This window comes from Sceloporus undulatus, chromosome 3, assembly GCF_019175285.1.
Source record: "Sceloporus undulatus isolate JIND9_A2432 ecotype Alabama chromosome 3, SceUnd_v1.1, whole genome shotgun sequence".
In the NCBI taxonomy this organism is placed as follows: domain Eukaryota; kingdom Metazoa; phylum Chordata; class Lepidosauria; order Squamata; family Phrynosomatidae; genus Sceloporus; species Sceloporus undulatus.
Genome location: NC_056524.1, coordinates 170,349,242 through 170,372,684, shown reverse-complemented (window position 1 = coordinate 170,372,684; position 23,443 = coordinate 170,349,242). Strand labels below are relative to the sequence as shown.

The following is a 23,443-nucleotide window of genomic DNA, read 5'->3' as shown; positions in this document are numbered from 1 at the left end:
GATCCCCCCGCATAAGGGGAATTCCACTTATGCTCGCGTCCCATTGAAAACAATGGGGTGAGTGCTCACAGCAGCATGCAGTGTGTGCATCACAGGTGTGTGTGCCATATGTTTGATTGTCAAGCAGCTTCAGCATAAGCTTGAAGCCACGTATAGTGCGCCCACATACTGTGTGGTGCACTGTACTTAGATACAGACAGTGTGGCTTAGTGGTTTGAGTATTCGAATACCTACCTGCTCGGCCATGGAAACCCACTGAGTGATGTTGAGCATTCTCTCAGCCTCAGAGGAAGCCAATAGCAAATCCTCTTTGAAACCAGAAATTACTTGAAAGCGCACAAAAACAACAAATTCTGATAGCCAGTTTTCTGTGGAGGAATGTATTAACATTTTTGACAGGGAACACCTTATTTCCAAAATGATTTTGAGGCTTCTGCCATTAGTCATACTGTACACATCCATTTTCAGTTTTCTCCTACACTGAAGGATCATATGTGTGATTGAAGATGACTTTGGACAAAGAGTCATCTAATGATTTCTTGGTGCACTGTCAGCAACCAGGTTACAACTAAGCTTAAAGGAAGATCTTGCAGCAAAAGAACAGAATATTTGCTTTTATGTAAGAGAATGTATGCCCTACCTACTTGTGCAAGTTGTCGTTGTTGTGTGCCTTCAAGTCCTTTCGGACTTATGGCAACCACGGGGTTTTCTTGGCAAGCTTCTTCAGAGGGGGTTTGCAATTGACATCTTCTGAGGCTGAGAGAGTGTGACTCACCAAGTGGGCTTATATAGCCAAACTGAGATTCAAATCCTGGCCCCAGAGCCCTAGTCCAACACTCAAACCACTACATCACACTGGCTCTCTATTTGTGCAAGGCATTTTGTTAGATACATTTCCTACTGCTCATACTGGAATCTGGCCAAGATACTGAGCCCCATTTTGCCTTCAAGGAAGAGATTTTGAATGTCATGAGATTTCCAGAGCACATGTGTTCTTGTGACCTCAGTTTGACACTTAGCTGGAAAAAAAGCAGGACTGGTTTGATACATGATACTTTCTGAAATAAAGTCAGATATGAAATGCACCATCTGTAAAAACTGCATGCAGATGCTTCAGAAATGTGAATTGTATTTTGTTCAAGATGGTAGTAGTAAGAGTAGTGCTGTACAGGAACAAAGTGTCTGCTCTGCTTGCCCACTCTCTCACGTACATGTTTTCAAACACATACACACACACACACACTCACTCACTCTCACACTATGTCTCTTTCTGTGCGTGGGGAAGATAAGATATTTAGAGCTCTTCTATCCCATTCCTTCCTGGGTCTCAGTGAGAGGCATACTAACCATGGAAGTCTTTCATTGCTTTAGCCATCCAAGTTTGTAGTTTCTCAGCCTCTCTTTCAAGAATAAGAATCTTTATGGAATTCAGTGCAGAACCATGGAGTGCAGTGGCTAGAGTTGCAAAAACCACAGAAGCTATCTCTCTCTCTCTCTCTCTCTCTCTCTCTCTCTCTCTCTCTCTCTCTCTCTCTCTCAGTCTTTCAGTCTCACCCAGGACATAACAGGAGGCTGTGAGGACCATCAGGTGCCACATTCATGAAATTTGGAACCCACACGTGGGCTCTTGTCCATCTCTGTTACACACACTTGCTTGGAATTAAGGCCCTTTCGACTCATTGGCATTTACTCTACACACAACTTTTTCACCCACTGCCATTCAGTTCCAAAGACTGCAACCTGACTTTTCACCTTTAGATCATCCTTGAGTGGATGCTTGAAAGAAGCGGCCCTCTTACTGGAGCATTTGGGGAGTTCTCTTTGGTCTGCTTATAGGTCCAGCTCAGTTTCTGATGCTGTTAAAGACAAAGATCTACGTAATAATTTCTGTTCATACACGTTTCTTAAACTTTCTTTTCTAGTTCATATCTGACTGTCCCAGAATCTCATATGGTTTAGTTTGGCTCCCCTGTCATTCTTCATATATATATGTCCATACACACACACATACGCACGCACACGCGTGAACTGTACATTTTAAATTGCACCTCTCAGAATTGTATTTTTAAGGATTTTTGGAGGGGGAACACTGTACACTGCTGTATTTGTACAAACACCAAAAATGTTAATGAGTTTTATGAAGAATGGGCAGGAAACCAAGAAACAGCTCTGTGGGAATCATAAAACAGTCTGTGTTCCCTGTCTCCCTTCCTAAGGCAAATAGAAGAAATTAGACTATGATGAACTTTCAAACTTTAAAATTAACTTATTTTAAAACTAAATGTTTTTTAAAAGCAACAACTTTCCAGCAATGAGTGAGATGGGGCGAGGCAGTCGTCAGTGTGAGGGAAATTCCAATGTAATCTCCTTAATGAGGTGTGCCATTTTATTGAAAGAAATTAAGAAACAGATCATTAATTTGAGCAAAAGGTATACAGATTCCTAGAGAAGTCAGACGGAAATTTTCCTGTTCTGTATACTAGGACAACAGCAAACAGGACAGGGGCCATTTATTCTTTCTGCTTCTACCCAGTAGTGTGTTTCAGCATGCCCAAAGTGACATGGTGTCACTTCTGGCTGCCATTTTGGCTGATTTTTAGCTGATTATTTCCTTCTTTTTTGTTTGTTAGTGGGGGTCAGGGAGTGTCAGGGGAGCAAACCTAGGGAGTTTTGGGGTTGTTTGGAGATGAAAAATTATTCCAAAAGCAACCCAGCTAGAATATTTTTTTAAAAAACATTGGGGAATCTAGCAGCTTTGAGGGGGTTTTGGGGGGGTCTCACAGCCCACAGGTAGCGGTCTCAAGGGCCATGCGTGTCCTGTGGGCCACACTGTGCCTGCCCCTGCCATAAACAGTACTGATTGTGAATAAAAAATGGTTACAGATGAATAAATCTTAAGTAACTGTTCTGTATTCACGATCACTGCTTAGTCATGGTTATGACACTATTGTCATGATCATACCCCTCACCTACTTTATAGGCATCAGCTGCATAGGCACAAAGAGGTCCATTCTGCTAGTAATCAGAGCACAGGTGAATTATGTTTCTATCAGGTTTAGGGGAGGTCAGGCCAGGAGAAGTTACTTAGGATTTTAATAGGACAAAAGCATCTTTAGCTCTACTTATCACACAACATTGTTTCTGTCCTGTCTCTGCCTTGTGTTCCATTTGTTACTGTAGTGCAGTTACTGTAGTGCATCTTTTTATTGGCAGACTCAACCCATCAATAGGCTTTCTGTCTTGCTGCTATTCTATTACTGCCTTTGTGTGATAGTCCCTTCTGCCGCAGCATTTGGTAGTGCAGAAAACAGATGACACAACCATGGATTACCAAAGCACTGTTGTGGAGAAAAGTGATAAGAAATGATGTCAAACCTGTATGCTACCATTCTCAAACTAGTGTGTTTGTGACAGGACAGCAACCTGGTGTGATAAAGTCTTTAGATAAGTATACTTAACTATACTTAACCTTTTTACCTTTTTAGCTAAGCATACTTAACTAAATATCTGATACAGAATACTGATCTACATTTTTATCCCATCTTCTCTCCAGTTTGCTTAACGTGGTATACAAGGTTCTCCCTCTCTTATAACCTCATAACACCCCTGTGAGGTAGGTCAGGCTGGGAGGGTATGACTTACTCAGGGTCGGGTACTTGAACCAGGCTCTCTGTGGTCCTGGTCCAACACTCCCAACACAACATCACAGTAGTTAGGCTCAAATTCCCATTTGCCCAGTTAGCATAGTTAGTGGTCTGCTGTAACAGAAAGTGGAGTCCAACATCTGGAGGGCTGCAGGTTGACCACACCCCATTTATAGAGACCATAGTTTGAATCAAACTGGACCGTAGACTATCTTTCTATGTCATCTGGAAATGCCATAGTAACCTAGAAACTGGTATGGGGTGTATGTGTGATTTTACTAGGAAAGGAGATAAACTGATGAGTGACACTGTTTTGGGAAAGTTTGTGCATTGAGAAACTGAGGCTCAAAGAAGAAATTGATTTGAAAAGCATGTGGGAAGCTATGTAGAAGGATTTGCATATTTAATGTTGGCAGTTCTTCAAATATTTTTCTGTGTTTTGGCACTTACAGACTCTGGACATGACATGGAAGGCTTTACTTTCTGGCTGAAAGTTGATTAACAGAAGATTCAAAACCCAGGAACTACCACCCCCAGCAATTCCAGTCCTCCATTGTGTCAGAATAGTTAAGTAAGAGACAGCAGGTACTGGTGGCTTTTCAAACAGATGGATGGCACAGCACTCCGGTACAAGGATAATGAGGACAGGATTTCAGAAACCAAGTACCAGTCTTGCCCAGGGGATTTGGTCTCTCCATCTATGAACAGAGTCTGAGAAATTAACTGAAGCTGCCCTGCTGGGAATTATCTTAGCTTTTAGAATCTAAATTAAAGTATTTTCTTGTCCATGCTCTGGCTTTAGTTCTTAAATGAAAGTTTCTCTAAGAGGTCATTTGCCAAACTTAAGAATGTTCATATGTTTACTGTGAGCAGGGAGATACTTGCTTGTGGTGTTCGAAGAACCAAAAACAAGCCACTGGTGAGGAAATCTCTTTCAGAAATTATGTGTTCAGTTGTCTTGCTGGTTGAAAATTTTGGGAAAGGTATTAAAAACAGTAGGTTTTCCAAAGCCTGGATCACTGTATGGTCTACAAAATGCCCCACCTGCCCTTTCACACAACTATATACCTCTTCCAATTTGAAGCCTGCCTGCCCCCCCCCCCCCAACTACCATCATCCTCAACCAGTATGTCTGACACATCTGAAGGAAACCAAGTTGGGAAAGGCTGCATAGTCAGGAGGTGGGAACAATTTTGAAGATGCTCAGTGAATGTGCATTGGGTGATGCTGTGTCATGGCAGCAGACTCCACCCCAAGCTACACTTGTGTGTCTATGTCTTTTCTTATGCAAAGAACACTCAGAGGTGGTTTTGACAGTTCTTTTCTCTGAAATACAACCTATAGCACCTTGTATTCATTGGTAGTCTCACATCTAAGTATTAAATGTGTTTAAGCCAGAGCTACACTTATCTACCTGGATATCAGAAGAAAAATGTGTATATACACAAAAATGTACTGTATATACTATAGTATAAGTCTAGAAATTTTTATCAAAAATTGACCCCAAAAACCTGGGTCAGCTTATCCATGGGTCAATGTAAGCACTTTACATTAATTCTAATTAAAAAAAAAGAGGGAGGAAACATTCCCTTCTCTGAGTAGAGTAGTGAAAAGTGAGAGCTTAGTCCAGACCTTAAAAGAAGCACAGACTCCCTGTATTATTTCTGCTGCAATGGTGCTTTTGACCTTTTTTAATGTCTGGAACTGGGTGGGAAAATGATAGAGGTGGTAACTCTTTGGCTCTTTCTTTCAAATGAACACCACAAGGAATTGGGCTTTGAAAGATTTGAATAAGACGTTTGTATATGTTTGTCAGCTTTTCTGGGTTAAAATCAGGCAAAGTTGTCACATTAAAGTTAAAGGCTATAATCACTGCTAATGTAGTATCCCGTTTTCTTTTCTTTGCCTCTTCATCCTTTTTGACATGTGTGTATTTTCTTAGTCCCCTTTCATCCTTTTTGATATGTGTGTGTTATCGTATCCCTGCCTGCACTGACTGCCTCCAGCACACACTGTACAGCCATAATTTACTGTAGTTTCTTCCTCATCCTTCCAGCCTTTAGGGTGAGTACAAGCAGTTATGCCTGCTGGAATTTTGTGGTTTTGGACATTGTTTTCCTTTGTTTCATCCTTTACATTGTTTGTGACATGCTCCTAGGTTTTACCCTTGACTTATCCATGGGCCATATCAAAATCCATAATTTTGCCTTCCAAATCTGCCCTTGATTTATGTATAAGGTTGACTTATAGTTGAGTATATACAGTAGATCAGGGCAGTTGAATAGCTATAAGGAAGTATAAATATTAAAAGAAGTATTTCACACTGTTGAATTCATTAACTCAGCATCTGATTATGGTTGTTAACTTGTGTTCGTCTTCAAGTAGTTTCTGACTTACAGCAATTCTATGGCAAAACTTATCATGGGGATTCTTGGCAAGTTTCCTCAGAGAGATTTTGCCATTGCCATCCTATGAGGCTGACAGAATGTGACTTGCTCAAAGTCACCTCGTGGTTTTACATGGCCAAGCAGGGATTTAAACCCTGGTCTCTAGAACTCTAGATGGATGCTCAAACCATTACGCTATGCTGGCTCTCTTTGTTGTTGGACTAGGACTCTGGAGGCCAGGGTTTGAATCCCTGTTCAGCCGCGTAAATTCACTGGGTGACCTTGGGCAAGTCACACTCTCTCAACCTGCCATCAGACGATGGCAGTGGCAAACCCCCTCTGAAGAAACTTGCCAAGAATCTCCATGCTAGGTTTGCCTTAGGGTTGCCGTAAGTCAGAAAAGACTTGAAGGTAAACAACACATAGTTCAAAAGATGATTAGACAACTGTGTAAAGGGTGAGACCTTCCACAGCTACTAATCAGGATGGCTGTATGTTGCTGCAGTCCCAGAGTGATTGTGGCTGGAGCAGCCACAGATCTCTCTATTTGGCCCATCAGCTTTGTCTCTTAGATCCTACAAAGTAGTGAGAGCAAAATATTATTCATTTCCTCATTTTATGTCTTCTACTTCAAGTATGCGTTCTTCCATAAAAGAAGCTTATTTTTCCAGACTTGTGCAAAAATTGACTAAGATTCTAGACCAGCTACTTAGTTAAGCAGGTTAACTAACTAGCTGCTCTCCCATGCCCTACTTCTAATGCTGTGTTACTGGGCAGTAACCGCTGCAAAAAATGGGGTGGGGTCTGGCTTCCTGTCACTTTGGTTGCAACAGACTGATATTTCCACCCCCTTCCACCTGTGAATCTCCAGTGTGACAATCATAGGCAAGATCCTTGTTGAAATTCCTCCTTGCAAGTCTTTTGGGGACTTTAATGGTCTGTATTCAAGGCTACACTTTTATAACCGTGATCATGAATTTCTGTCATAGTGAGTGATTAAATATGTTTGTAGTGAAGGTGGTTATCAAATAGAGAGAGATTTCAGTCTGATTATTTGTTTTACTGAACTGTACGGATAATACACTGGCCTCTTGGTATCCTCTGGGGTTTGGTTCCAGGACCCCTCTGGATCTGTTTATGCTCAAGTTCGATTAAACACAATGGCATGGTACAGTGGTACTCAAACTTTTTGCTGTTGAGACCTTCTTTACATCTACATGCAGACATTGCACCCAATCCACTCAATGGCATATACGAATAAAAACACTTTGTTTATTTAGTGTGTGTATTTTCAATCACACATTCATGTGTATTTATATTTTAACATTTTATATGGAATTAACATTGTTCAAATTAGAAAAGTTTTATTTAAGTAAATTCAATATTTAATTCAATCCATGTGTAAATTTTACATATAAAAAAGTTCAGGAAGAAGAGGAGCAGAGTAGATCAAAGCCTTCAAATCCCACCCCTCCTTGAGCAATTCCTGCGTCACCCACCCACCCACCCACTCACCCAGGGATCCCACCTCACCATTTGAGAACTACTGGCATAGTAAAAATGTGTCCCTTATATCAGATGGCAAAATCAAGGTTTGCTTTTGGGAATTTATAAATATTTTTAAAATATTTTCAAGCCTTGGATAGTTGAATCCATGAATAAAGAATCTGTGGATACTATTACCCTTAAAAAGTAGGGGGATGCTGGCAGTCCTCACTAGCAGTGCCAGCATCTTATTAGAATCTGGATAAATTACAGGTCAGAAGAAGGCCTATGAGAGGAGAGTAACTTGCATAGATCTTTTCACCTATGTATACCAGTCCTAATTGCAGAGAGAACTCCAGTTTTTGGTAAATAACATTTATTTAGGAATGTGTAAAGGTGCACGCAAACATACAGGAACTGATACAAACTTATGACTAGTATCAGAAAGGAAGGTGTGAAAGGTTGGCTAGAGATAGGTTGGGATTGAAAAGCATGATAATTACTGATCCTGAAAACAGGTCCATGGAAATATGTAGCACTGTGTCCAGCATGGTTTAGAGTAGGTCAGACCATACTCTGAGGGGTCCCAGTCTGCAAACAATATGGCTAAGACTAGAGAAATATTTGTACCCCATTTCATGCTCCACCTCCGGGATGTAATCAAAGGCTTTGATGGCTGTTTGAGGGGACTGACAAAAGGGTCTGTGATGACTTGATGGTTTTAATGCCAGAGTGTCAGTGCATTGATTAGATTTGAGACAATACTTTAATGATCAAGGTGGAAGAGGATGTAGGAACATCAGATGGTGATGTACAGGGTATGGTCACTGATTGCTTTAACGATTGCTTCTTTTGTTTCCATTGCAAGAAGAAATGTAAAAAGCAGGGGGATGGAATTCAAGGTGCTCGTCAGTCTCATTTCCTTGTCTTAGATTTGTCTAGATCTCACATATGTCCTCCGGTTAGTGTGACTCCTACACATGTCTTGTTTCCACAAGGCATTGTGACCTCACAACGTGCCCAATTCTAAATATTATGAAACCACATATCTAACAGGACCAGTGCAGAGTATGCTGACACTATGGAGGACTGACTGTACTATAATAGAGAATGTATCTGACCTTCAGTAAAGTTGTGTGCTGCTATTGGCGTAAAAAGAAGGCAGAAAATCCCTGTGGATCTATTGCTGTTTAACTGAAAACTTTACTCTGCCTAATAAAGCTATAGGGGTCAGTGAGTTGAAGAATATTATCCACAGTATTCCCAGACGTTATTACATGTTTTTTTTTTTTTGCTGCTGCTTTCAGAGGGGCACAAAGACACTTGCTGCTGTGTTCAGATCATTGCTTCATTGGTGACTTTGGACCATGGATTAGATCAACTCCTTTTGCTAACACTTACAGAGTATATTCAGAAGCAGTGGGATCCAAATAATATTTGAATTTTGTGGGTAAAAGGGAGTGATTTGGCTTTTTATTCATTAAGGCACCGTGAGGGGTCTCATAACTTTAGCAACATGAAGCAAGTCAAATGAACATACTTCCCCATTGCCCATTTCCATGTTCATTGCTGTGACTTCACTGGAGGTATTCTTGATTTACACAGACTTTTTGGCATCTTGTGGTGCTCCAGAAGCAGATTCTTAGGCTCCCTGCCACAACTCCATGGCAACAGCTCACTTAGAAAGAGACATCTCCTCTTGCCAGATAAGCAAAAGATGTTGGAATCTGCCTTCTTTTCTTACATGAAGTTCAACCTGTTCTTCAGTTCTAAGACCAAAAGCAGAGTCATAGCTTGTTTCAGTTCTAGACTATCACGTAATTTAAGGTTGTATCTGAGCTGCAGTTGCTCTTGCAACCATGCTTCTATGTGATCAAGCACAAACTGATAGTTCAAAAGATGGGTAGGGAGAGGGCAATTCATTCTGTACTGGCATAGTGAACCCAGACTGTGTGGAACATGCTAAATTTCAAATAAAAATAGGTTCAGTCTCTAATAAGTGGTGTTCAGAATGGTCCCTTGAGCTATTGATGTCAGTCTCACTTCATACACGAGCTATTCAGTGGAAATCTGAGTTAATAGGCTTATTTGTCCCTAATCCCTGAGCTGCAGTCAACTGGTAGCAATAAAATAAGTGGAAACTGCAAACAGGAAAGCTTTAATTAAAGACACAGGATCAGATAAAGGTTCACTGTCATTTTTCTTGCCTAGATGGGACAGTGATGCTGCAATGACCATAAAACAAGACTGAAAACCACAAGAGGACAATATGAAACACACTGGATTGCAGTGATTTGATGATAACATTACCTAGATTCTGTACAGAAAGTGGGGGGAAAAATCATACATTAGAAAAGATGCATAATATATAGGTCAGGATGGGATCTGCCTCAGAGGACTGTCTCCCACAAGTATACATTTACAGAGAAATATGGATTGCTCAGAGATAGCCATTCACTAGGGGTAGTATTAAAAGGTATTTTTTAAATGGTTGAAAAATCGGTTTCTCAAGTGTTCAGCAAGCTTAACAAAGAGATGGGTGAGAATATTTGCAATTTGGCACTTATTCTGCGTCGAAAATGCATGTGTGTTTTCTGTGCAGAAAATTGAATTTTCAGTTCATGTTATTTATTGGCGCCTACAAATATTCAAGCTAAAACACATTAACAAGCTAAAAACAATCACTCACCTCTACACTGTAATTCACAAGACACAATGCTCAGATCAAAATACCCTCTTTTTCTCCTGTCACTGCTCAATCCTAGCAGTTCCTATTTGTTAACAGCTTGAACACACACACATATACTCTCGCCACATAGCCAGGTTATTTCTCTGTATATCATACCATGATGACTATCAGCTGTCATGTGTTCACCACCTAAAGTTAATGAGGAAATTTACATTGAAAGAGAACATTTGTTTTAATGAGGTGTATTCTAAATTGCATCCTAAATTTATGCCACTAAAAATCTGACTTGAATGCAGGTGAAAAATGCCATCCATGATTCACTCCTTCCTTCACCCCACTTGTCACTGCTTTGAGCTTGAAAGAAAAGAAACAGCTGCATGACTTCTGGAAAACTCCATTTCTCACCCAGCCACACACCTGAGAAGGAATTAGTGAAACTAAAAAGAAACAGACCTAGAAAGGAGGCAGGAAACAACAACTTTTATGTATAAAGAAGGCTGTAACCCAGAACCACTCAACCCAATAGCTCACCTCCATCAGCATTACTCAGACCATTGTATCTTCCATCAACAAATAGCATACAAGAACAATGATCAAATATCTTTTTCAAGAAACACACAGAGAAAAACGATTCATTTCCTTTGTACATTTTCCACACTTCCAACAATTTTTCTGTTGTCTTTAGGTTTTTTTGAAGCTGTCCTTTTGGGGGGTTTTGCATTCTCTTCCTCTTCTCTTTCCTCTCCTTCCAGGTTAGGTTCTCACACTTTACCTTCTTCAAGTTTTTCCCCCTTGACTGATCTGTTTTCTCTTTTCCTTTTTCTTTGCATTGGCACGTTACAGAGCGCCAAAAAGTGGCGCTCTGCCTGCACCGTCATTAGCTGCACTGAGAAGCCCCAGCGGCCAAACCGCAAGGCTTCCCGGCGTAGCTAAAAAGAAGTGCCAAAATGGTGCTTCTCTATGCGTTGCAGCTATGATGCCGCGAGGCGCCAATGGCGCACTCGCGGCATCATATCTGCCGTGCGATGTGCGGACGCAGTGCGTCCGCTACGTAAAGATGGTGGCCCCCGTGTGGAACGGGCACCGCCATTTTGTACAGACTTGGTCTGTACTAGGGTTAGGGGCATCCGGAAGTGATGGCCCTTTCTAACCCTAGTATGGACTGAGTCCGTACTATTATGCCCATCTGTAATGGGTCTTTGTGTACTTTTTCAGATTCGTCATTCCCCTCCTCCCCTATTAGTCTTCCTCTTTTTGGTCCCTCCCTCTTGTTCTTTGATGCCTGTTGTACTTGGTGTTCACTGCTTCAAAGCATTTTAAAGAAATTGTTGCAGCTTCTCCATTTTCTCACTCAATTGGTTCATAACTAGTTGCTTCTGTGCCTCATACAATTATGACGTTCAGAAGTAAATGAAGGCGATTTTTTAAAAACAGAATAAAATATATTTACATGTATTATATCTTACCATTAGTTCCAGGCTGAATTGGTGTTCTTGGTTCATTGATTAAGTTGTACAGGCATGTTAATCTTTTTTGTGTGTCCAAAAGGCAGGATCAGGTGTCCACTTGGACATACAGTTCTCACTATAAAAATATCCTGCTTTGTTCTTACCAAGGAGTCTAAAACTTGTTGATAGTGGCAGGGGAAATGGTGGTGGTGAACAGTTCAGCAAATCAAAGTGCCGCCCCTCCCATTATAGTTCCCTGGAAAATGATCTCTAAATTAAACTCAAGTTTCACTAGGAGAAAAAGGTATTTTACAGTCTAGATTTAACCTCCTGCCCCTTGTAATTTAACATCATCAGTATTAACACTTTTGCTCTGATTTCTGGTGTACACTTATTGGCAAAACTTGGGTTGGTTTTGCATATTATGGTCTTTATCATGCCAGCTTGCTGTCCCACTACCATAGTACTACTGTAAGAATAAAAGAATAGCTGTTTGGCACCATTTCTTATCACACTTTCCCCCACAATAGCATTTTGGAGATTCATGGTCGCGTGATCTGTTTTTTGCACTGCCAAATGCTGCCTTCCAGAAAGAAGGAGGGGACAAGTGATTGTGGCTACCCATTGCCTCTTAAAGCCAAGCAACTGTCTGGATGTGAACACAGCACAATGTTTTGGGAGGTGTTGGTGGCTGCAATCACTGTGAGCGGCAGGAAGAGAGGAACAGAATCATACCCATGACTGCCTGTGAAGCAGAACTGCAGTGGAAAGGACCTATTGCACAAATTCAATTGTGGAATAGCAGTGAGATTGAGATGGTTTTTGCCCATCAGTGAAAAGCTTCACAACAGTAATAAATGGAATACAAGGCTGCAGCAAGCCAGACACAACATTGTGTGATAGGTACTGGGCAAAGACTCTTTATCTTGTTAAAATTCCACTTTTATAGGATAAGGTCCTATGTCAAAGGATACTTTTTTTTCTTGGCAAACTAAGCCACTTCTCTATCTGCTCTTCAGAGTGTGCTATATATTTCAAAGATAACTAATGTTGCTTAAGGCTCCAAGCAAACACTGTGATTTGGACATAGTAACAGCTATCTGATTATAAGAAATAGTCAAACATTTCTATCCTTGGACTGAAGACTAGATTTCATGTTACTGTACATGATTTGCACTTCTTTCAAGCAGTGTGCATAAATTGGCCATTTTTATCTTGAGGAAAAAACAGCTGTGGAGATCTAGTGTAGAATGTGCTTTCAATTTAGATGAGTGCAACCAAACGTCAGTCTTGTGCAGCGCTCATGTGTCCTGGATGGTACTTCTTGTAGTAAATGGGATCTTCAGATGCAAACAACAGACTGGTTTTCTGCTGGAAACTGGCCCAATGATGACATCTGGATCAAGTTCTGGAACAGTGTTCCACAGCTGTTGATGCTGTTTCAGAGGTAAAGTGGCTACCAAAAGCAGTTTTCATATAACACATGTAGTTTTAAATCTAAGTGAAGAAAATTTTACTCTGGAGAAACCCATGTATTTTCCAACTGTTGTCCAGATTTTTTGCAAACCCCTCATTTAGTTAGATCTTGGTCACACATGCTGTTCTGAGTAGATTGCATATACAATATCACATGCGAAAATGTTCTTGCAGTAATTTAGGAGTACAGAACTTTCTGTATTTCACTTTGTTCAAGTTAGTATAAATAGTATTTCCTCTCTGTGTCATTTAGTAATGAGTGGTTGTTTAAATCCATTCATGAGAACATCTCCTGAATACTGGCTTCAATAGAGGAGGATAGTAAAGGAGATCAGGCCTTATAAAAACAATAATCCCCACTTCATATCTATCTTGAAAATCTGTATAGTGCAGAATGATGAATATGTATTTTTTGCCTCAAGAATGGCAGTAGCTACAGGCCATGGCAGCTGTTGCTATTTGAGACAAAAAGAGGCTGAAGGCAGAGAAGAGATTTTACAAGAACTGAAGTGGTTTGGAAAAGGTTTTGTTTCCCCTGATGGATGTCCGCATTTCTCCTCTTCCCTGTTTGCTTGTCAAACAGGTGTGGCAGAATTTTGAAGCAATTTATGAATCTACAGAACCTCTCCCACCAGGGTCAACAGCATCATAAGGGGTTGTAATTAAAACCTACAGATTCAGAACCAGAGAGCAGTTGCATACACCTTTAAATTGTCTAGCAGGGCAGATAATGAGGCAGCTGAAACATCTCCTTTCTGTTCACCTTCTCACCTTGCAGTCAAATTGCTTGCCATGTAGAATATTCATTGGTTACTACAGGCTGGGGAGACTGCATGCCATAGTAGGGCCAGAAAGAGAATGAGGCAACAAATGTTTTAGCAGCAGCCCTAAAAGTTATAGGATTATTATCTGGCTTTGAATTTGGTGACTGGGATAATTGCTGCATATTTCTTTCAGCTTTAAAACCTTTCAAAGCTTCTTCTATTCTAGAAAAATATATTACATTTTCTGTTCGAAATGCCCTCTCAGCCTATATGAGTACAGCCAGCTTTCTGCTGCAGTTCTTCACCGTCCAGCCAGAGCATGGAAAAGTTACTTTGTTGGCCTGCAGCTCCTATAATGCCCCTGCCACCAGGACCATTCTGGGAATTGTAGACCAAAGCATAACTTCCCAAGTTTCCAACACATTGAGCATAACAGGCTGGGAGTAGGAAGCAACTGGAGAGTGCAAGCAAATATGGTCTCACTTTTCCCTCTCATGCAGTTGTACTCACAAGAAGGGATACACCCAAATATTGCTTTAAATAGGTGGAAATATGTTTTGGTCTTTCGAGTTCTCTCTCCCTACAACACCATACTGTTCATTCTTTGTTTGCTTTAAAAGCAGGAAAGATAAATAGGAAGTGACAGATTTTATATAAGACTAAATATATGTGTGTGTCTATATAAATACTCTGTGTGTGTGCGCGTGCATGCATGCATGCATGTCTTTCAAGATGAGTTCAAGAGTTTTCTTTCCTGATACAACATTTGGCAAGATTCCCCTGGCTCACATTCATGTATTATTATGGGTCATTATCAGGCAATAAAGAGATATTATCACTAGCAAGATTCTGCAGGAAAATGGGAGTTAAACTAGATTTAAACCAAAGAAAACCTGGAAATGCCCAAAGTTTATCACACGACGTCACAGATAACGTGAAATAGCACGAAGTTAATCCAAACACAAAGCAGAGAAAAACAGCAGCTTTTTACTTTTGGAACAATCCGAAGGTAAAAAAGTTGCTGTTTTTCTCTGCTTTGCGTTCGGATTAACTTCATGTTATTTCACTTGAGCAGTCCCTAATGTGATATAAACTAACTGAATGTACAACGTTGGTTTAAATTCGAATGTACTTGAAATCGCATTTAACTCCTGTTTTCCCATGGGATCTTCCCATGTGTGATAAAGCTCTTTATCTCATTATAGATTTTCAAAGCAGTTATTTTTTTGCGTGCAGATAATCAGATGATGCTCTAGACAGGATATACCTATTTACCTTTATGTGCACAAGGGGATAAAAATTCCCCAAGCAGACATGAAACTTTAAATCTAGAAATTTGATTTGATGAAGGTTATATAATTGAAGAGCCTCTTCCTCTTCTTCAGTGATTGCTCATACAAGCCATGGCCTCATATTTCCTGTCAGACCCCGCAGTGCCTAAGAACATGCAAGATGAGGACGCCTCGGTTGAGCTAATTTAGCATGCAGTTTGAGTCCTTAGAACAGCTGGAGTCCTTTGAGAAGTATCCCCAACACCCTGACACAGAGTGTCTACATATGTGATAGGAGCAGAGGATTGAATGATGCATCGCTCTGACATACCGACGTGCGAGGCTTCAGATGAAACATAGAAGTATAGTAAGAAGTCACATAGCCCATTCTTTCATTTTATGTTTCATATGTACCCATGTGTGCTTGCACAGTCCCTGTATCTACAAGCCAAGGAATGAAAAATCTCATTCAGTCTTGCTGTTCTATTTCTTGTTTGGAAATTACTTCCTGCTTGGTTTTAAATAACACAAATAGCAGCAGAGGATTCTGCTGTCTGGAAACAAGTTTACAATTTTGAAATGTAAACCCTGCGGGGGACAGAGAGGGAAGATTAAAGAACAGGGTTCCTTAATATCTCCCATTCTATTTGTCTCTCTTTGATAATTCAGTTTGTTTAACATTCTGACTTGACATTCAAGGGGAGGATTAGAATTAAGTGGATAAAATAGACAGGAAGTGGTTGGGTATATTTTCTGCATTGTTCTGCTGTTTTATTAATATTTCTTTTGAAAAGAATACTTCTGATATAGTGATCAGGCCAACCCAATGAACGTAAAGGGCAGTAAGTTGTCAACTTTTCAGATTCTTGATAATATTACTTCTGCCCTTGAGCTAGTGTTTGAATTTCCAATTGCCAAAATGGCCTGGGCTGTATTCAAAATACTGACACTTGCATAACCCACCAATCAGTTTGGATCTCTTTAACAGTAGCTTACGTTTCTGTGCATTCAGATATACACTCAAATTACATGTAACCCAAGGGAAGGTTCCTCTTGGTTGTTTCCCCATGATGTTTTCCATCTTGCTGAGATGAAGGCCATTTTGAAGAGCATCCTCAAGCAAAGTCTTAGATGAAAACTGCAGACCATTTTGCTTTGTGAGCCACTACAGACTTTTAACAGTTCTTAGAAAAGCTCATAAACAGAAATAGGACTTTTAAGAGGAGGCCTGTGGTGAGACAGAGGTTAATGACTCTGCTTTACTATAAAACTGGCTCAGAGCAATATACTTTGCTGGGGAAAGCACATGGACAGAGAAGCAAAGAAATTTCAAACCATCTGGATTGCTCAATGTTTAGTCACAAGAGTCCACCCAGCCCACCATGTGGAAACCAATGATAGGTTTCCTGGGGTAATTAGCACAAGAAATTATCTGTTATCTCCTGAAATTGACCTGAGCTTGGAATTCATCCTCTGTTAGGACCTTATCACACTAGCAAAATCCCGCTGAGAAAGGGGATTTAAATTACAAAACCCCTGCAAATACAGGAAGTTTATCAGACGATGTTCCTGCTTTTGTCCCTTTTGCCTTCGCTTTAACTTTGTGTTATTTCATGTTTGCAGGAACATCATCTGACAAACTTTCTGCTTTTGTGGGTTTTTTTCTAATTTAAATCTATTTTAAATCCTGTTTCGCAGCAGGATTTTGCTAGTGTGATAAGGTCCTTAGAAATGTTCTGGCACAGCTGTAAATTTTATCTTGTGAGCTGCCTTGGGTCCCTTTTTGGGAGAAAGTCAGCATAAAAATGAAATAATAAAAAATAATACTTGAGAAGAAAACATAACTTTATTTTTACCTCATCCTGAAGTTATAAAATCCCCCTATTAGATTAAATCATGAGCCACCCTACCACACATCATATCACCCAAATTTTGTCTTAATTTCAGCTTTGAGTTATTGGATCTTCTATAAGAAAGACAGTTAATTTCCAAGTTCATTTCGCTGTGGGTATCTTTCGCTCATCTTTATCATAAATCTTTAACAAACTCAGTCAGTAACAGCCCTTGAGGAGGCTACACAAGACTATAAAAATATGCCAACTGTAAAATGGGCCAAGCATGGACTCCTGAGCCGAGGAATAAGGTATACAGTATATGTCTACAAAATATCAGAAAACCCAACAGCTGTCAAAGAAGCTAGTCCCAAAATTTGTTGGACCTTTTGTCGTCAAGAGGCTGGTCAGTAAGGTAACGGTGGAACTAGACTTGCCTAAGAACTATAGACATTTGCACCCAATTTTTCATTTTAATTTATTAAAGTAGCATTGGAGTCAGATCCTTGGAGACCAGAGAGACCAGAATCAGCACCCCTACCTCCTCTTGTGATTGATGGGGAACAACATTTTGAGGTGCCGAAAATCCTAGAATCTCACCATTCCCTCAAAAAAATTGCAGTATTTCATTAAGTGGAAACATTTCCCAGAGGCAGAAAATGAATGGGTGTATGCCAAATATGTTAATACTCCTGATTTGGTACAGAAGTTTAATGCTAAGTATCTGGGCAAGCCAGGTCCTTGAAGAGGGGGGAGATGTAGTTTGGGGTGGCAGAATGTCAGAATCTGTGGAATCTGCCATGTGTTTTGTATGCAAGGTGCAAGATGTATATATGTCTATGCAAGGGAGGGGAAGTATTTTCATGGCTGAGCATAGTTCAGTTAAGAATGGATACATTATGGCGGGTTACAGACGGGCAAAAAGGGATGTACTCATGACGTCATGAAGGTAGAGCCTTCAGACGGGCTTTACCTGAATGCCGTCATGAACACGCCCCCCGCACGCCCCAAGCGGGAAGAAGCGGCATTAAAAAGGTGCTGCTTTTTTCCGCTTCTTTTCTGTTTGATACGTACCTGCGCATTTCCGTCTGTAAGCTGCTGCACCGATACATCAGAATTGCTACACCGCAAATATAAGTTGCCGGTTTAAAAGCTCCGTGTCAGCTGCGTCGCATAATGGGTCGGGTTCCCGGGACATGCGTGGTTTGCAGTCAAGCTTTAATTGCAACGTCCGCTGCCATGGAGCTGTGGAAGCTGCGGCACAGCTGCGGCGCATTTTAAGTCTCGTAACCCTAACCCTAGAGCCACTTGTGCGCATGCGTTGCTAGAACCGCGGGAAGTTGTAAGTTTTGCCGGCGGATGTTTTGGTTGTAGAAAGTGATAAGGGAAAGTTTGGGATTTAAAGTGACCCCCTACACACATTCCTGCACCATTTTCACCTGGGAAAGGGCACAGTTCGGCTGCTCCTGGCACAGCTGTGTGGCGGCTCCCCTTTGCCACCAGGCAGGATGGCTCAGCCATCCACCAGCACCCCGAAAAAAGGCAGGGGGACGTCTTGGTCTCATACTGAGACGGCTGACATTATAGCTATATGGTCCCAGAAACTGGAGTAACTGCAGAAACTGGAGCAGTCCTACCTGAATACTGACACATATCGAGAAGTGGAAGAAGCCATGAGAGCTGCTGCACCGGTACACCAGAATTGCTACGCCGCTAATTTAAGTTGCCCATTTAAAAGCTCCGTCGCATAGTGAGTTGGGGTCTTGGAACATGCACAGTTTGCAGTCAGGCTTTAATTGCAACGTCCGCTGCCATGCAGCTGTGGAAGCTGAGGCACAGCTGCGGTGCATTTTAAGCCTCCTAACCCTAACCCTAGAGCAACATGTACGCATGCGCTGCTTGGAAAGTTTGGACTTTAAAGTGCACCCCTACACACATTCCTCTGCCATTTTCACCTAACAATAAAAAACGCTAAAACTGTAAATATTGACATATGTACAAGGGAGGTGATGGGGGATGGCAGGGGGACAGCGGTGGCAGCAGAGACAGCTGTGGCTGTGCATTGCAGATTCAGCAGGAGCACGGGGACCAAAGGAGAGGAGGCATCCATGATGCTGGTGACATTGGCAACGTGCAAGTGGACAAGGATGCCAACACCAGCTGATCACCAGCTGGCAGGAGACCACCATTGTTTTTGGGCAGATCGGGGGGGAAAGTTTAAAGGGGCTTGGGCACTTTAAATGCGCACATAGGCTTTCTGCCGCCGCTGCTTTAGCGCTGCGCAGCTGCGCATTCGCCAGCCGGCAAAGGAAAAAAAAAAGAGACCCCGGAGCTTGAATGTGCCCAAGACCTTTTGATGCCCTCTAAACTTGCCCCCAAAGGCAAAGGGCAACTAGAGGGGGCCTGGGATCAAGGGGCAGGGAGCACTGACAAGGCACTAGGTCCCATGATGTCCCATAAAGATATCATTTCGCCTCCCAGGGCATGTGTTCCCTCCCAGCCCTATCTACTCTATTCTACCCTTCCTGTTCTCTCCTCCCACCATGCCTGGCTCACTGGTCCCCAAACCAGCAATCTCCAAACTCTGTCCTTCCAGGCGTTTGGACTTCATCTCCCAGAATCCCCAGCAACCTTGCCCTGTGGAGATTGCTACCTCACAGCACTCCTGCCTAGCTTTAGACTGCACAGTTGCGCCTCATTCACACTCACAGCCACACTGCCGCAGTTGCGCATAATTAACCACACAATTTTAAAAAAAAAATAAACTGTTTTATTTACAATAACAAAACTTTTTTATTTACATATATACAATATATACAAAGGGAAGGGGGAGGGTGAAGGGGGGTGGTGAAGGGGGGATGGCAGAGGGGGCAGGAGAGGGAAGCTGCTTCAGGGAAGGGGAGGATGCGGTGGGGCGGGCAGCCGGCGGAGGATCTCTTGGAGGGTCTCCTCCATGGAGGAGACTCTCTCCGCCAGCTTGTCCACCTTCTCCTCAACGGCAGCGAACCTCCTCTCCGTCCGGTTCTCTGTGGGGGGAAAAGAAAGAGGATGGTTAGAATCAGCCTGTGCAGCCCATCACCCACTCCCACAGGCAGGGTTTCTGGGTGCCCCCACTCCTCTTCCCTGGGTTCACCTCTACACTTACCTTGCTGCCGGGCTTGGAGGACACGATCCAGGGCACTGGCATCGAGGGCCAAGTGCCCTGGGTCCCCTGGCAGGCGGCGGCTCGGCCCAGGCTCCTCTTCCTGCGCGACGGCGGCAGCAGCAAGGACATGAAGCCCTGCAAAAGGGGAAGGAAAGGCCCAAGTTACCATGCTGGCATGGCAGACGAGGGCACAAGTGTCGTGGGGGCTGCAGGCAGGCAACCCCCACCCCTCACCCTGGGGACCTACCTTCCGCCAGAGGAGCCTGCTCTGGCTGCGGAGGGGCCACAGCAGCTGGTCCTGGCTGTGGCCCACCCTTGGGGACATCCTCGTCCCCCGAGGATGGTGGAGAGGGCGACCTGGCAGGGTGCCCTCCCTCCCTCCGCCTCCGCCTCGGCCGCACGCCTGCAGAAGGGAAGAGGAGGGATGGCATTGGCACCATGCAGGAAGGAGAGGAGAGCAAGGGAAGGGTCAAGGAGGGTAGGACAGGGCATGGCAAGAGCTCTGACTTACCTGGAGGACGGCGATCTTCTGGTCTGGGCCGATCTCCCCTGATCCACAGGTCCTTCAGCCGCTCAAAGAATGGTGGCCGCCTGTCAACCGGGGGGTGCTCCCCGAAGTCTTCGAGGGCACGGGATGCCTGGAGAAAATGCCCCCGGTTGGGCTTGTTCGTGCTGGCCATCACCCTTTGAGCGGCTGCCTGTGGCATCAGGGAGTCCAGGAGGATCCCGACCTCCTCATCGGTCCAGTAGGCGATTCGGACCGGGGCCCTCCTGCGTGGCGCTCCCATGTCAATCGCCGTCCTGGGGTCTTGCACAGTTGCGCACGGGTATATATGGGCACCTGTGGCTGAGGGCCGTTAGGCCAAGGTGGTCCTAGGCCAATGAAAGTTTTCAGAGGAGCAGTTTGAATCTCTCCCCCAATAGATGTCCTCTGGGTGCCCCATTGATACATTCAAATGGGCCATTAGGAAAGCTTGAATTTGAGGGGGATTGATACATTGTCAAAGGGGCAATTGGCAGTTGGAGCTGATGTATCTTTTTGCCCCAGGAAAACAGACGCCAGGAGACCTTTTGTGTGTGTGTGTGTGTTTGTGTGTGTCCCCCTCAGGCACGTGGCAAAACATGCCCACAGCACAGATCAGGAATGATAGGCAGACTCAAACTGTGGATAATGGGATACATTTATTCGTGTGCTTATGCTATTACAGAACAATGCACTCTGATATCACAGATGATGGCACAGGAGCCATCCTTCAGATTCTCCTTGTCAGAAAAAAATCTGCCAGGGCATTCCTCACAGTCTCCCCTGCTTTCTTCTTCTCTTTCTCTTCAAGGGGGTCATGAGCCACTTCCGAATGGGGTAGGCACAGTCAGCCAGTATCAGGGGCCCGATCTGCTGGCCTGTGATGTTGATGCTGGGGTTCCCTGGCACATAGATGCCAGCCTCCATGGCCTCGTAGATGAGAGAAAGTTTAAAGGGGCTAGGGCGCTTTAAATGCGCACATAAGCTTTCTGCCGTTGCTTAGCGCTGTAGCTGCGCAGCTGCGCATCCACCAGCCGGCAAAAGAAAAAAAAAGCCGCGGTTTGGGCCGCCCGTGCGGAAGCTGCCTCTCTTTTTGCAGCGTCCTCCGAGGCGGCGGTTTGGAAACTCCGGGTCCGAAACGGACCCAGGTGAGGCGTCTTCACTGCCCCCCGTATGGAAGCTCCAACACCTGAAGCACGCCCCTGGGGCGGGCCGTCTGGAGGCTCCGCATTCAGCTAAATACACCTCCAAGACGTCCTCCCCTGCCCGTCTGTAACCCGCCTATGGCAGGAAACAGGGAACTATTGGAAGGTTGTTATGGAATGGGTTGGAATGCACACCAAAAGGGGTGGAGTCAGTTTGATAGCATTTGTATTGTCATGGGATGGACATAGGCTTTAGTTCTGACTGAAATACATTGCTGTTAATGTCTGTTGCTGATGTTTTCAATAAAGGTCTTTTGTTCGTCTTATCTAAGACTGCTCATCAGTATAAGAGTCTATGGGTCTGCCTGTTTGATGTAGGATTTTGGCCAAAATATGAATGTTGCTGAAATTCACATGACAAGAGAGACTGGTTCACTGTGAGTTCCTAACTCATGTCCACTGGCTGTTTAAGCAGTGGTGGCTAGTGGCCAGCAAATCTATTCCAGGATTAAAAGGAGCAATTAAAGAGTTAAGGGATAGAATTGAGCACTTTGGGTAACTTCTTTAAATTTAAAACGAGTACAACTGCACTGCACAGCACTGATCTGGAAGACATCAGTTACCAATGCATGTTGCATGTTATGAAATTGCTTGGTGGAGTACTGGTGTACTCTGTGTAGATACTGAACTGTGTAGGCCAGTGATGGCGAACCTATGGCATGTGTGCCAGAGGTGGCACTCAGAGCCCTCTCTGTAGGCACATGTGCCATTGCCCCAGCACAGAGTTTGCCAGAATTTTTGACTAGAAAGCCAGAGAGACATGGCACTTTGCAATAAATAAGTGGGTTTTGGGTTGCAGTTTGGGCACTCGGCCTGTAAAAGGTTCACCGTCACTGGTGTAGGCCATTGAGCTGAACTGTGTAGTTTCCATTGGAGTAGACCATTCTTGAGTGGGACAGACTAGGAGTGCATTTACATTGTAGAAATAATGTAGTTTGGCACCACTTTAACTGCCATGGCTCCATCCTACAGAATCCTGGGATTTGTAGTTTTGGGAAGCACCAGCACTATGTGACAGAGAAGGCTAAAACTACAAATCCCATGCTTCCATATGATAAAGCTACAGCATTTAGTGATGTCAAATTGCATTATTTCTATGGTGTAGATGCACCCTACTTTCCATTTTCTTCTGCTTCTCAAAATAAGGATGTGCCTCTTTTTGATAATTCAATATGTATCAGCAAGGTGCCTAGTATTTCAAATTCTCAGTAGATAACTCTGCTTTGTATCATGCAAGGATGGATAAAGAATTTGGTACCTGAAATTAAAGGGCTAACTGTCATAAATGTGCCTTTATTTGTTTGACTATCGGGTATCATTGCTGCTGGTGAGCTTGCTGCCCATTTTCTCCATCTACCGGCTGCTGTTGCTATTATGGTTTGATATGAGTTTTTGTGTCTTTGGAATTTTTTTTGTAAACTCTGCACACATTTTTGTTGACTTTACATTTGATTCTGATGGCTGACTCTCATCTCTTTTGGGGGGGGGGGGAGTGAGGCAGGATATAAGCCTTTTTGCAAATAAAACAAATAATTTTTTCTTATCCTTGCTGAGCAATAAAAAATTTAGGTTGC

At 43.0% G+C, this 23,443-nt stretch overlaps 1 protein-coding gene across 10 annotated transcripts in view; it reads left to right on the top strand.

Annotated features, from left to right (window-relative positions):
• Positions 1-23,443, top strand: part of CHST3 (carbohydrate sulfotransferase 3) — a 68,715-nt gene that overhangs the window by 26,998 nt on the left and 18,274 nt on the right. For 2 of the 10 annotated variants that reach the window (XR_006103163.1, XR_006103164.1), the window contains one exon: positions 4,097-5,810. The exons of 6 other annotated variants lie outside the window; for them this stretch is intronic. The gene's annotated coding sequence lies outside the window, so the exon portion shown is untranslated. Of the gene's footprint in view, positions 1-1,540; positions 1,589-4,096; positions 5,811-13,003; positions 13,101-23,443 lie in introns of those variants that run through there. 2 more of the 10 variants (XR_006103165.1, XM_042460984.1) reach the window with 2 other exon arrangements.